Genomic DNA, 11,999 nt, shown 5'->3' on the forward strand with positions numbered 1-11,999 from the left:
CATTTGAAGTGAGCAGGGGGTCTGCAAGGCCCTGGAGGAAAAGCAGCTTCCAACAGCAATTTTAGCAACTGGAAAACAATTGTAAAACAATTCCCTATTTTTTTTTTTTTAAGAGTAATTTATTTTAGTGGGATCCACTAGCACTCAGTTCTCTGTGGGGCCAATGACACCTTGCAGCAGAATGATGTGGTCAAATGGACTCCATTCTAGGGGAGACTGGTGACAGTGTGACTATAGGGAGCAGCAACACACAGCCTGAGAAGGGTTCCTTGGCTGCTTTGTGCTTGTTTGCATTATTTCCAAGTGAATGCACAGGCTTTATTGAAAGTCGCTTGTTTTCATTACAGCTTCCTTTTAGCAGGTGTGACAGGCAGCACGGCGGGTTACTCTGGGCCCTTCGCCACACTGAGCTCTTGAGGCAAAGCTGCTTTCTGTAATTCCCTGTAAAGGAGGCGTCCGCCATGCTCCTTGTGGCCACCTGTGCTCAGGGACAGGCATGCATGATGTCAGGGAAACCCTTTCCACAGAGAACACACTCATCTTCTACCCCTCGGCACTGACAGGGAGCCACAGCAGCTACTGCTTGGGGGACTGATGGCAGGGGAAACTCCTGCTTCCCCAGTCAAAACCCAGGAAGGCAGTGTTGAAGTTCCCCTGGGTTTTCCATCAGGCCCTCGGACCGGGATGTTGCACAAAGAACATATTGCATTTCTAGTCTTTGGCTGGCTGTCCTTTACAAACACGCAGAGAAATACCAAAGGTTGTTAAAGCATGAATAGTGTTTCAGGTACGTCTGACGTTTTGTCCCAAGCTGATATTCCCCCCACTGCCTGCTTTCCAGTAGCACTGGGTGGGGACTGCATCTCTGTTTCGGTAGGTGCCAGCAGCACCGGCACAGGGCTGAAGGGTGCTGTCAGATCAGAGCAGGCTTCAGCCAGATGCTCATCATGGCTTGAATCCAGCCTTTTCAGAGAGGCATTAAATGGGTTAAATCTTAAAATCCTATGGAAGTTGCCCAAGACTTGAGTTCTCAATTCCCTTAGGATTTTTTGAGCAGGTGGAATATAGACATCCAAGCCAATGGAAAGGACACCAGACTCACATCCCCAGCTCTATTTAAGGACTGCTAGTGTGAATAACCTTGAATAAAGTGAAGTTGAGAACCTGATTAATTCTGCTTGCCATTCAAGCTTGCACTAAATAAGACATGAAACTCCAGACGGAAAGCCAGCCATTCTTCTATTCTAACAGTTTGCTGTCAACGCAGGACAATAAAATATGAATATTTTAGATTCATAATGCAGACAAATAGGAAATAGGAGCCGTACTGTGCTTCACATGCATGACTAGCTCAGTAATGCTAATGTGATTATCTCATTGAACTTTTGTGCCATCACTTAAGGGTAGCTTTGTCTTGCTTAGCTGGGATATACATATTTGTTTCTTCTACATGCAGGTTTATAGTTCTTTTTAAGCTTGTAGAAATAAGGAAGCCTGATTTCCCTCATCTGTACAAGGTAGCATCCTTCCCTGGCATTGATTGGCAGTAGCATGGCTTAAATGAAATTTCTACAGGTTCCCACCAAAATATTTAAATACCTTCAGGTTGCTTTCCAGCCAGAAGCATGGGAAAATCACATGAACATTTAAAGTATTGTGTCTGTAATGGAGAGATGAGTAGGATAATAAAAACAATATATGCTCAAATTCAGTCCCTTTCCCAAGCAAAAAATATTTTTGAGGTTGGACTAATTTGGTCAAGGCTTAGTTTCGATGGGCAATCACTCAGTTATTTGCCCGTGGAATCCATTTAACCGAGCCACCCAACCCCGCTGGCTCTGCCAACACAGCGATAGCATGCACCCGATGCAGGGTTGCAAAAAGCAAATCTGCGCAGAGCTGGACAGCAAGGGGGGGCTTTACAGGGCAGAACAAAGAAATCTGGGATGCATCGGGAACAGCGGCCGAGAAGCAAAAGAAGGCTGCTCTGAAAGACTTCCAAGGAGAAGCTGGGACAGGATTAGTGGTTTAACAGTACACTGTCTCACCTGCAGTCCCCTCAGGAAGGGCATGATGAGAATGATGCATTCCTTACTGCATCTAAGTCCTGGAGGTGATGGCCTCCAGCTCACATTGGGAAATTGTGCTGGGGACCTAATCCTGGCTCTACTCTCCTGGTTTATGGCATTTGACCTTCTGGGAATAATGGTCACGTCACTTAATCTGTTTCATTATCCATTTTGTCAAGCTCCTCTAAAAATGAATCAGGTTCTTATTCCATCTCCCTCTGCTAGTTTCCCCAGCAGCGATACCTGCTGATCCTCACTTGTACTTGCTTGATGAGAAATCCCACTCTGTCAAAAATACACAGTGGAGGGAGGAGGTGGGCAATATGTCTCCTCCTGAGTGCGGGGATCCCCGGTGTACAGCGGGGCTTCCTGAACCGGGGAACCTCAGGGGAGCGGAGACACCCGCCAGGAGCCCGCAGCCCGCGCGACAGTGGCTGAGGAGATCTGGGCGGGGCCAGGAGCAACGGCGGGAGATTTAAAGGCCGTGTAACCGACACCAGCGCTCAGTCGCTGAGGCGAGCAGCTGCCGTGCTGGCATGATCCGCAGCGGAGCGCTCCAGCGCGGTGTACAGGGGGGGTTTCTGAACCGGGCAAACCTCAGGGAAGCGGAGGGACCCCAAAGGATCCCGCAGCTCGCGTAACAGTGGCTGACGAGACCTGGACGGGGCCAGGAGCAACCGCGGCCAAGCACCAACTCCCTGCCCCCCCCCCGCCCCAAGAGACCCCTAGGGGGCGCCCTTGTACCATAGGTATGAGGCTCTGTAAGCGGAACCAATGATGAGGACAATGATTCATCTTGGTTGGAGGTGTCGCCAAAGTTAAGCTGGCCTACGCCCTGCATCAAAACCACTTCCATTAAGAAAAAAAGACAGGTTATTGTCATAGGAGACTCTCTTCTGAGGGGAACAGAAGACCCAATATGCTGACCAGACACTCTTAGGGAAGTCTGCTGCCTCCCTGGGGCCTGGGTTAAAGATGTGACGAGAAAACTTCCTACCCTGGTACAGGTCTCAGATTATTATCCATTATTGCTTTTTCATGTAGGCAGCAACAAAGTTGCAATAAGAAGTCCAAGGGCGATCAAAAGAGACTTCAAGACCTTGGGACGACTGGTTAAGGGATCAGGAGCACAAGTAGTTTTTCCCTCTGTCCTTCTAGTTGCAGGGAATGATGTTGGAAGAAACAGGAAGACCCAGGTGATCAATACCTGTCTCCATGACTGGTGTCACTGACAGAATTTGGGGTTTTTTGATCACAGGTTGGTCTACACGACATCACGCCTGCTAGTGACCGATGGGGTACACCTTCCTCAAAGGGGGAAAAGGATCTTTGTGCAGGAGTTAACAGGGTCCATTGAAAGACCTTTAAACTAGATTTGAAGGGGGAAAGGGATAAAACCAGGCTCACTAGTGATAAGCCATGGGGCAGCATGCCAATATTTGAGGGACAGTGTGCCAGTGAGGTCCTTCAGTCTGCTCCACGACGTGCTGAGTGCACTGGAGCACATTTCATATGTCTCTATACTAATGCACGCAGCACCTTAGTGGGGGTAGGGGATGGAGATCCATGCGACAGCAAAAACACGAGGGTTATTGATAGATTAGAAACTACAGAAGCACCTGAGAACAGTCACATTGGAAACAGGGCTTCTCCCTACAAAAAGGTGTCAGGATCAACAGCCCAACTGAAGTGCATCTACAGCAATGCACACAGAATGGGCAACAAACAAACCATTGTGCAGCTGGAAAACTATGATGTAATTACAATCATGAAAACATGGTGGGATGACTCACATAACTGGAGTGCTGCAATGGATGGCTATAAACTTCAGAAGGGATAGGCAAAGAAGAAGAGGCTGACATGGTTTAGTGATGGACTTGGTAGTGGTGGTTAACAGTTGGACTTGATGATCTTAAGGGTCTTTTCCAACCTAAATGAGCCTAAGATTCTATGAATTTGACTCTAATGAGACGATGTTGCCAATCTGGCCCAAAACCATGAACTCACAGTCCTTTTTTATATCCAGTTTATATTTTCTTCTCTGTGCTAAATTTCCTTTTTATTTCCTTTTTACACTATTGCTTTGGGTGGGTGAGGACAATATGAAGACTCCAGTTTTGACGGGCCCTATACTAAGGGAACACAACCTCTGCATCCTGGAAACATGTGAACCCCTGCAGTCCAAGGGAGTTGGACTGCAGCTGCCACTATGTAGTGAGGGATTGTGTATCCAGCTCCACACACAAAGAAGGGAGTGCTGTTCAAGGGAAACCTCCTTTCCCATCTGAGCCTGACACACCACAGAGTAACAAGCAATGCACAAAGTTGTGGAGGGAGGTGAGTTATTCTCATCTCCCAGATGCAGGAGCACAGAAAGGAGGAGGAGGCTTAGTTACAGAATCAGTGAAACTGGAGCCCACTGCATCAGCTTGGCTGCAAAATGCTCCCTAACTCTGGGGCTGCTAAGCAGTCAGCACCCAAAGCCCACATTCCCTGACAAACTTTTGCAAAGACACTCACGGTCAGAGAAACATTTATTGGTACCCTTACACAGGGTAAAGATCGCAGAGGGAATGGAGTCTCTTGAAGAAGGTGGGCGGTCACTGACCAGGTGGTAACAGTCTCTGTCGCAAGCCCCCTTGCAACGGCCTCTTCAGCTGCATCAGTTCCAAGTCCCAAGAGTGTGGTTTTCCTATGGAGAAAACATGAAGAAACAATTACCATTGCCAATTGAGTAGGGTCTTCTCCATGTCCAGCATGCTCAGTTCAGAGAACAAGCTCCCCAGGGAGTGTCTGGAACAGGCATATTGTACACCCCAGCCTCAGTGAACACACAGAACCACAAGAGTAGTGCTTCTAAAATAGGAATGCATAGGTCTCTCAGATATTACGACATGGTAGGTGACGGTGTGATGGGATAGCAGGGTAAAAGTCATCTTTGCAGCCACTGCAGTCATCACCAGCTGCTATGCTGAGGAGACCGTCCAGAAGATGATGACGCAAATCTTGACTTTCCCTTTAATTTCTGTCTCCTGCAGCAGCCTTGTCGGCTGCTTCGCTCTCACTTTTTGGCACAATGTCTGTCTTCGGCCACCTTGCACTGCTGGTAACACTGACCTCTGCCTACTCCATGCTCACAAATGAGTTGCCTTGCTGCACCGCCAAGACCAGCTCAACATAGAGGGATCTCCTGAAGGCGTTGGTCAGCTTGAGCTTGCAGAAGCGTGTGGAGGGCAGCACCGTTAGCTTGTATGTGGCCGCCTGAGGCACAGCAACGCAGGCTGCTGTCATCAGCTCCTGGAGCCACAAGGCCGTTTTCTGCACGTCGAGGTACGAGCCAGTGCAGAGGGTTTGGAGGAGGCTGGCTTCCTGACTGCTCATCAGCTGGTCCGCAGGGTGGTGGAGGAAGCAGAGCATGTCCCCCAGCCGCCGCTCCCTTCTGCACGCGCACTGCAGTTCCACACGCAGGCGGGAGTCCCTCACCAGCATCTCCCGTTCGGTGCCCAGCTCGAGGTGGAAGGAGTGCCCAGGGGGTGGCTTCAGGGGCACAAGCAGGCGATAGACAAGGTCTTCTCCAGGGGCATTCCAGCCTTCTCGGAAGCCGCCCACCCCGACAGCTGGCTGCAGCCGTGGCACGAAGCCATCGCCAGAGAGCATTTGGCAGACCCAGAGCAGGTCCTTCGCCAGCTCTTTCACCACCGTGCATATTCTTTTCCTTTTTGGCAGTGGCCACGAGGTGTACTCGTTTAGAAACCTGTCCATATGTAATGGCTCTTCCCCCTCTGCCTCCTCCTCCTCCTCAAGGTTTCTGGAGCTGCCATGCTTGCTGCTGCTTTCTGGCTGACGGCTCCTCTTCCCCAGCTGCCAGCAGAGCCAAAAGAGCAGGACCAGGCCTCCAGCAGAGGCCCAGAACTGCCACTGCTGCGAGGCAGCAGAGAGCAGGGCTCCCCTGGCCATGCCGCTCGGCTCCCGGGGGCTCTGCTCCATCTCTTCAAGCAGCCGAGCCATCTCCTGGCTCAGCCACTCCGCACGCTGCTGCACGTACTGGCGCACAGCCGCACCCAGCTCATCTCTGACCTTCGCCAGCGACTGGATGATGCCCAGGGCACTCAAGGCGAACACTATCACCAGAGCCATGGCCTGCAGGAGAGGGGAGAGAAGGGGGCTCAGTGGGGCTGTGCGGGGGGAGCGGGGGCGGGAGCCGCAGGGACATGGGGGCAGGCAGGAGACGGGGCGAGGGAGCTGGGAGGCAGCAAGGCCTGCGCCCAGCCCCGGCGCTGGCGGCACTGTGCCCTGCCCACAGCACTCCCCCGAGCACCAGGACCTTGCTTCAGGGTCCGATCCCCCTCCCAAGGGTCCACGTTTCTGCCCCGGCCCTCATCCAGCCCAGCCCAAACTTCACGCCGCATGCACACTCACCGCTGGCCCAGGCTCTACTGGCACTGCACTGCCTGCTGTTGCCCCTGTTGACTGCCCCCATTGTGACTCATCCCTTATGCTGTCACAGGCGCCAGAGCGCATCACACGCACGCCCTTGCCTGGCCTCGCCTGGCCTCGCCTCTCCCTTGCTGCTCCGTTTCCTTTTCTTCTCCCTTTTCTCTTCCCTTTTTTCTTCCCCTCTTTTCTTCTCTCTTCTCTTCTCTTCTCTTCTCTTCTCTTCTCTTCTCTTCTCTTCTCTTCTCTTCTCTTCTCTTCTCTTCTCTTCTCTTCTCTTCTCTTCTCTTCTCTTCTCTTCTCTTCTCTTCTCTTCTCTTCTCTTCTTCTCTTGCCTCTTCTTTCTCCTCTTCCAGTCCATCTTCCTTTTCCCTTCCTTTTCTTCTCTTTTTCTTCTCTATTGTGCCCCACTCCCGCTTTTTCTTCTTTCTCTCCTTCTACTGTGGAGAGCCCACACCGCACCAGGGTGCCGACACGAGCTGTGGCTCGTAGAGAGGAGCCAAGACAGGGGCAGGTTTTGTGGCAAGAGCTGTGGCCCATGGGGGAGCTGCGCTGGAGCAGCTCTTGAAGAACTGCAGCCCGTGGGAAGGACCCCTGGGAAGGAGAAATACTATGAACTGACCGCAACCCCCATTCCCCATCCCCTGTGCCGCTCGGGGGGAGGAGGCAAAGGGGTTGGGAGTGAAGGAGTGAGGCTGTGCCTGGGAAGAAGGGGTGGCGGGTTGAGGGAAGGTGGTTTTAGTTTTGACTTTGCTACTCACCGTCCTGTTCTACTTCTGAATGGCAATAAATGAAATTAGTTTTCCCCAAGTCGAGTCTGTTTTGCCTGTGATGGTAACGGGTAAGCAATCTCCCTGTCCTTATCTCGACCCGCGAGCTTTTTCATCTCATTTTCTCCCCCTGTCCTGCTGAGGAGGGGCAATGAGAGCGGCTTCTTGGGCACCTGGCGGCCAGCCAAGGTTAACCCACCACATCAGCAGAGGTTCGTCACCTGCCTCCTGGCTCTCTGCAGCCTGGTGTAAGCTATGCACCTTCTTTCCGCCCTGCGACGGTCACATCCCAAGACAGTTAACGGCTGGTGCATCCAGCCCCCGTTCTTTCTTCTCTCAGTGTGTTTACAGGCAGCTTTTAAAAACCAGAAAGATCTATTGGCATCTTTGCCCAGCGTAAAGGTCCCGGAGGGAATGGAGTCTCGTGAAGAGGGTGGGCGGTCGCTGCCCAGGTGGTAAGGCAGTCTCTGTCGCAAGCCTCCTTGCAGCAAGCAGCTTCCTCGGCCACCTCGCGCTCTCTCTTTGGCTCGCTCTGTCTTCGGCCACCTCGCACTGCTGGTAACACTGACCTCTGCCTACTCCATGCTCACAAATGAGTTGCCTTGCTGCACCGCCAAGACCAGCTCAACATAGAGGGATCTCCTGAAGGCGTTGGTCAGCTTGAGCTTGCAGAAGCGTGTGGAGGGCAGCACCGTTAGCTTGTATGTGGCCGCCTGAGGCACAGCAACGCAGGCTGCTGTCATCAGCTCCTGGAGCCACAAGGCTGTTTTCTGCAGGTCGAGGTACGAGCCAGTGCAGAGGGTTTGGAGGAGGCTGGCTTCCTGACTGCTCATCAGCTGGTCCGCAGGGTGGTGGAGGAAGCAGAGCATGTCCCCCAGCCGCCGCTCCCTTCTGCACGCGCACTGCAGTTCCACACGCAGGCGGGAGTCCCTCACCAGCATCTCCCGTTCGGTGCCCAGCTCGAGGTGGAAGGAGTGCCCAGGGGGTGGCTTCAGGGGCACAAGCAGGCGATAGACAAGGTCTTCTCCAGGGGCATTCCAGCCTTCTCGGAAGCCGCCCACCCCGACAGCTGGCTGCAGCCGTGGCACGAAGCCATCGCCAGAGAGCATTTGGCAGACCCAGAGCAGGTCCTTCGCCAGCTCTTTCACCACCGTGCATATTCTTTTCCTTTTTGGCAGTGGCCACGAGGTGTACTCGTTTAGAAACCTGTCCATATGTAATGGCTCTTCCCCCTCTGCCTCCTCCTCCTCCTCAAGGTTTCTGGAGCTGCCATGCTTGCTGCTGCTTTCTGGCTGACGGCTCCTCTTCCCCAGCTGCCAGCAGAGCCAAAAGAGCAGGACCAGGCCTCCAGCAGAGGCCCAGAACTGCCACTGCTGCAAGGCAGCAGAGAGCAGGGCTCCCCTGGCCATGCCGCTCGGCTCCTGCGGGCTCTGCTCCATCTCTTCAAGCAGCCGAGCCATCTCCTGGCTCAGCCACTCCGCACGCTGCTGCACGTACTGGCACCCAGCGGCACCCAGCTCATGTCCGACCTTCAGTAGCAAGTGGATGATGCCTAGTGCACTCAAGGCGAACACTATCACCAGAGCCATGGCCTGCAGGAGAGGGGAGAGAAAGGGGCTCAGTGGGGCTGTGCGGGGGGAGCGGGGGCGGGAGCCGCAGGGACATGGGGGCAGGCAGGAGACGGGGCGAGGGAGCTGGGAGGCAGCAAGGCCTGCGCCCAGCCCCGGCGCTGGCAGCACCGTGCCCTGCCCACAGCGCTCCCCCGAGCGCCAGGCCTTCGCCGCCGGGTCAGACTCCTCAGAAGGAGTGCCCGGGGGGTGACTTCAGGGGCACAAGTAGGCGATAGACAAGGTCTTCTCCAGGGGCATTCCGGCCTTCACCCAAGCTGCCCACTGTGACAGGTACGCTCCTGTCACACCATGAAGATCCTGTCACTCCCATGAAGACCAGGGCTTTTAACATGGTGGACACTGGCATTTCGCGCCTCATCTTCGCGTCTTTTGTGCTCTGCCGTGCCCCCAGGCACCTGCACCCTTCGTCAGGGGGAGCAGGAGGAGCGGGGCCTCTCGGTCGCCAGGCAGGGTCCACAGCCAATGAGGCGCCTTGGCTCCGAGCAGCTTCTGGATCATGACCAGTGACGACCACGGCTCAGATCCGACCCAGGGTATAAATGGGGCACCGCCGGAGACGCCCTTTGAGTGGTCTTCTCAGAGCAGCGCGTCTGTGCTTGAAACCTCTCCCCTCGGGTTGGGATGCTGCCTGAGGAAACTTCCCGGGATTGAGTGCCCTCACCTCCTTTGGATGAGTGATTTTCTTCTGGATATCCTTGAGTGAGCCCTCACCACCCCTCGCCCCGGGGTGAGCAATTACATCCTCTGGGTACCCAAAGGAAGGAGAGAGTTTCCCCCCGCCCTTTGTGAGTGAGTGTGTGTGCGCCCTTTAGATCATCATTGTCGTCTCTATTGCCCTGTAGTAACAATACCCTGCCCAACTGACACCTCGAACCTGTTATGTGTTAAATGTTATCAGAGTGTGGATTGATTTCGGTTTACCCCTGTTTCTCATTGGTTTCTGTTGTGCAGTTTTGGTTGTTTTGTGCAACAAAGTTGTTGGAGTTTGTCCTTCGTTGCGGTTAGTCTTAATGTACCTCCGTGACACCCACCCCGCCAGCTGGCTGCAGCCGCGGTATGAAGCCATTGCCAGAGAGCATTTGGCAGACGCAGAGCAGGGCCATCACCAGGTCTTCCACCACCGTGCATATTCTGTTCTTTTCTGGCAGCGGCCACGACGTGTACTCGTTTAGAAGCCTGTCCGTATGTAATGTCTCTTCCTCCTCTTCCTTCTCCTCCTCCTCCTCCTCCTCCCCTTCCTCCTCCACCTCCTCCTTCTCCTCTTGCTCCTCTTGCTCCTCCTCCTCCTCTTCCTCCTCCTCCTGAAGGTTTCTGGAGCTGCCATGCTTGCTGCTGCTTTCTGGCTGACGGCTCCTCTTCCCCAGCTGCCAGCAGAGCCAAAAGAGCAGGACCAGGCCTCCAGCAAAGGCCCAGAACTGCCACTGCTGCGAGGCAGCAGAGAGCAGGGCTCCCCTGGCCACGCCGCTCGGCTCCCGGGGGCTCTGCTCCATCCCTTCAAGCAGCCGAGCCATCTCCTGGCTCAGCCACTCCGCACGCTGCTGCACGTACTGGCGCACAGCCGCACCCAGCTCATCTCTGACCTTCGCCAGCGACTGGATGATGCCCAGGGCGCTCAAGGCGAACACTATCACCAGAGCCATGGCCTGCAGGAGAGGGGAGAGAAGGGGGCTCAGTGGGGCTGTGCGGGGGGAGCGGGGGGGCGGGAGCCACAGGGACATGGGGGCAGGCAGGAGACGGGGCGAGGGAGCTGGGAGGCAGCAAGGCCTGCGCCCAGCCCCAGCGCTGGCGGCACTGTGCCCTGCCCACAGCACTCCCCCGAGCACCAGAACCTTGCTTCAGGGTCAGATCCCCCTCCCAAGGGTCCACGTTTCTGCCCCGGCCCTCATCCAGCCCAGCCCAAACTTCACGCCGCATGCACACTCACCGCTGGCCCAGGCTCTACTGGCACTGCACTGCCTGCTGTTGCCCCTGTTGACTGCCCCCATTGTGACTCATCCCTTATGCTGTCACAGGCGCCAGAGCGCATCACACGCACGCCCTTGCCTGGCCTCGCCTGGCCTCGCCTCTCCCTTGCTGCTCCGTTTCCTTTTCTTCTCCCTTTTCTCTTCCCTTTTTTCTTCCCCTCTTTTCTTCTCTCTTCTCTTCTCTTCTCTTCTCTTCTCTTCTCTTCTCTTCTCTTCTCTTCTCTTCTCTTCTCTTCTCTTCTCTTCTCTTCTCTCCTTCTTCTCTTCTCTTTCTCTTCTCTTCTCTTCTCTTTCTCTTCTCTTCTCTTCTCTTCTTCTCTTGCCTCTTCTTTCTCCTCTTCCAGTCCATCTTCCTTTTCCCTTCCCTTTTTTCTTCCCCTCTTTTCTTCTCTCTTCTCTTCTCTTCTTCTCTTGCCTCTTCTTTCTCCTCTTCCAGTCCATCTTCCTTTTCCCTTCCTTTTCTTCTCTTTTTCTTCTCTATTGTGCCCCACTCCCGCTTTTTCTTCTTTCTCTCCTTCTACTGTGGAGAGCCCACACCGCACCAGGGTGCCGACACGAGCTGTGGCTCGTAGAGAGGAGCCAAGACAGGGGCAGGTTTTGTGGCAAGAGCTGTGGCCCATGGGGGAGCTGCGCTGGAGCAGCTCTTGAAGAACTGCAGCCCGTGGGAAGGACCCCTGGGAAGGAGAAATACTATGAACTGACCGCAACCCCCATTCCCCATCCCCTGTGCCGCTCGGGGGGAGGAGGCAAAGGGGTTGGGAGTGAAGGAGTGAGGCTGTGCCTGGGAAGAAGGGGTGGCGGGTTGGGGGAAGGTGGTTTTAGTTTTGACTTTGCTACTCACCGTCTTGTTCTACTTCTGAATGGCAATAAATGAAATTAATTTTCCCCAAGTCGAGTCTGTTTTGCCTGTGATGGTAACAGGTAAGCAATCTCCCTGTCCTTATCTCGACCCGCGAGCTTTTTCATCTCATTTTCTCCCCCTGTCCTGCTGAGGAGGGGCAATGAGAGCGGCTTCTTGGGCACCTGGCGGCCAGCCAAGGTTAACCCACCACATCAGCAGAGGTTCGTCACCTGCCTCCTGGCTCTCTGCAGCCTGGTGTAAGCTATGCACCTTCTTTCCGCCCTGCGACG

This window comes from Platalea leucorodia (assembly GCF_965183815.1).
Source record: "Platalea leucorodia genome assembly, chromosome: 7".
In the NCBI taxonomy this organism is placed as follows: Eukaryota; Metazoa; Chordata; class Aves; order Pelecaniformes; family Threskiornithidae; genus Platalea; species Platalea leucorodia.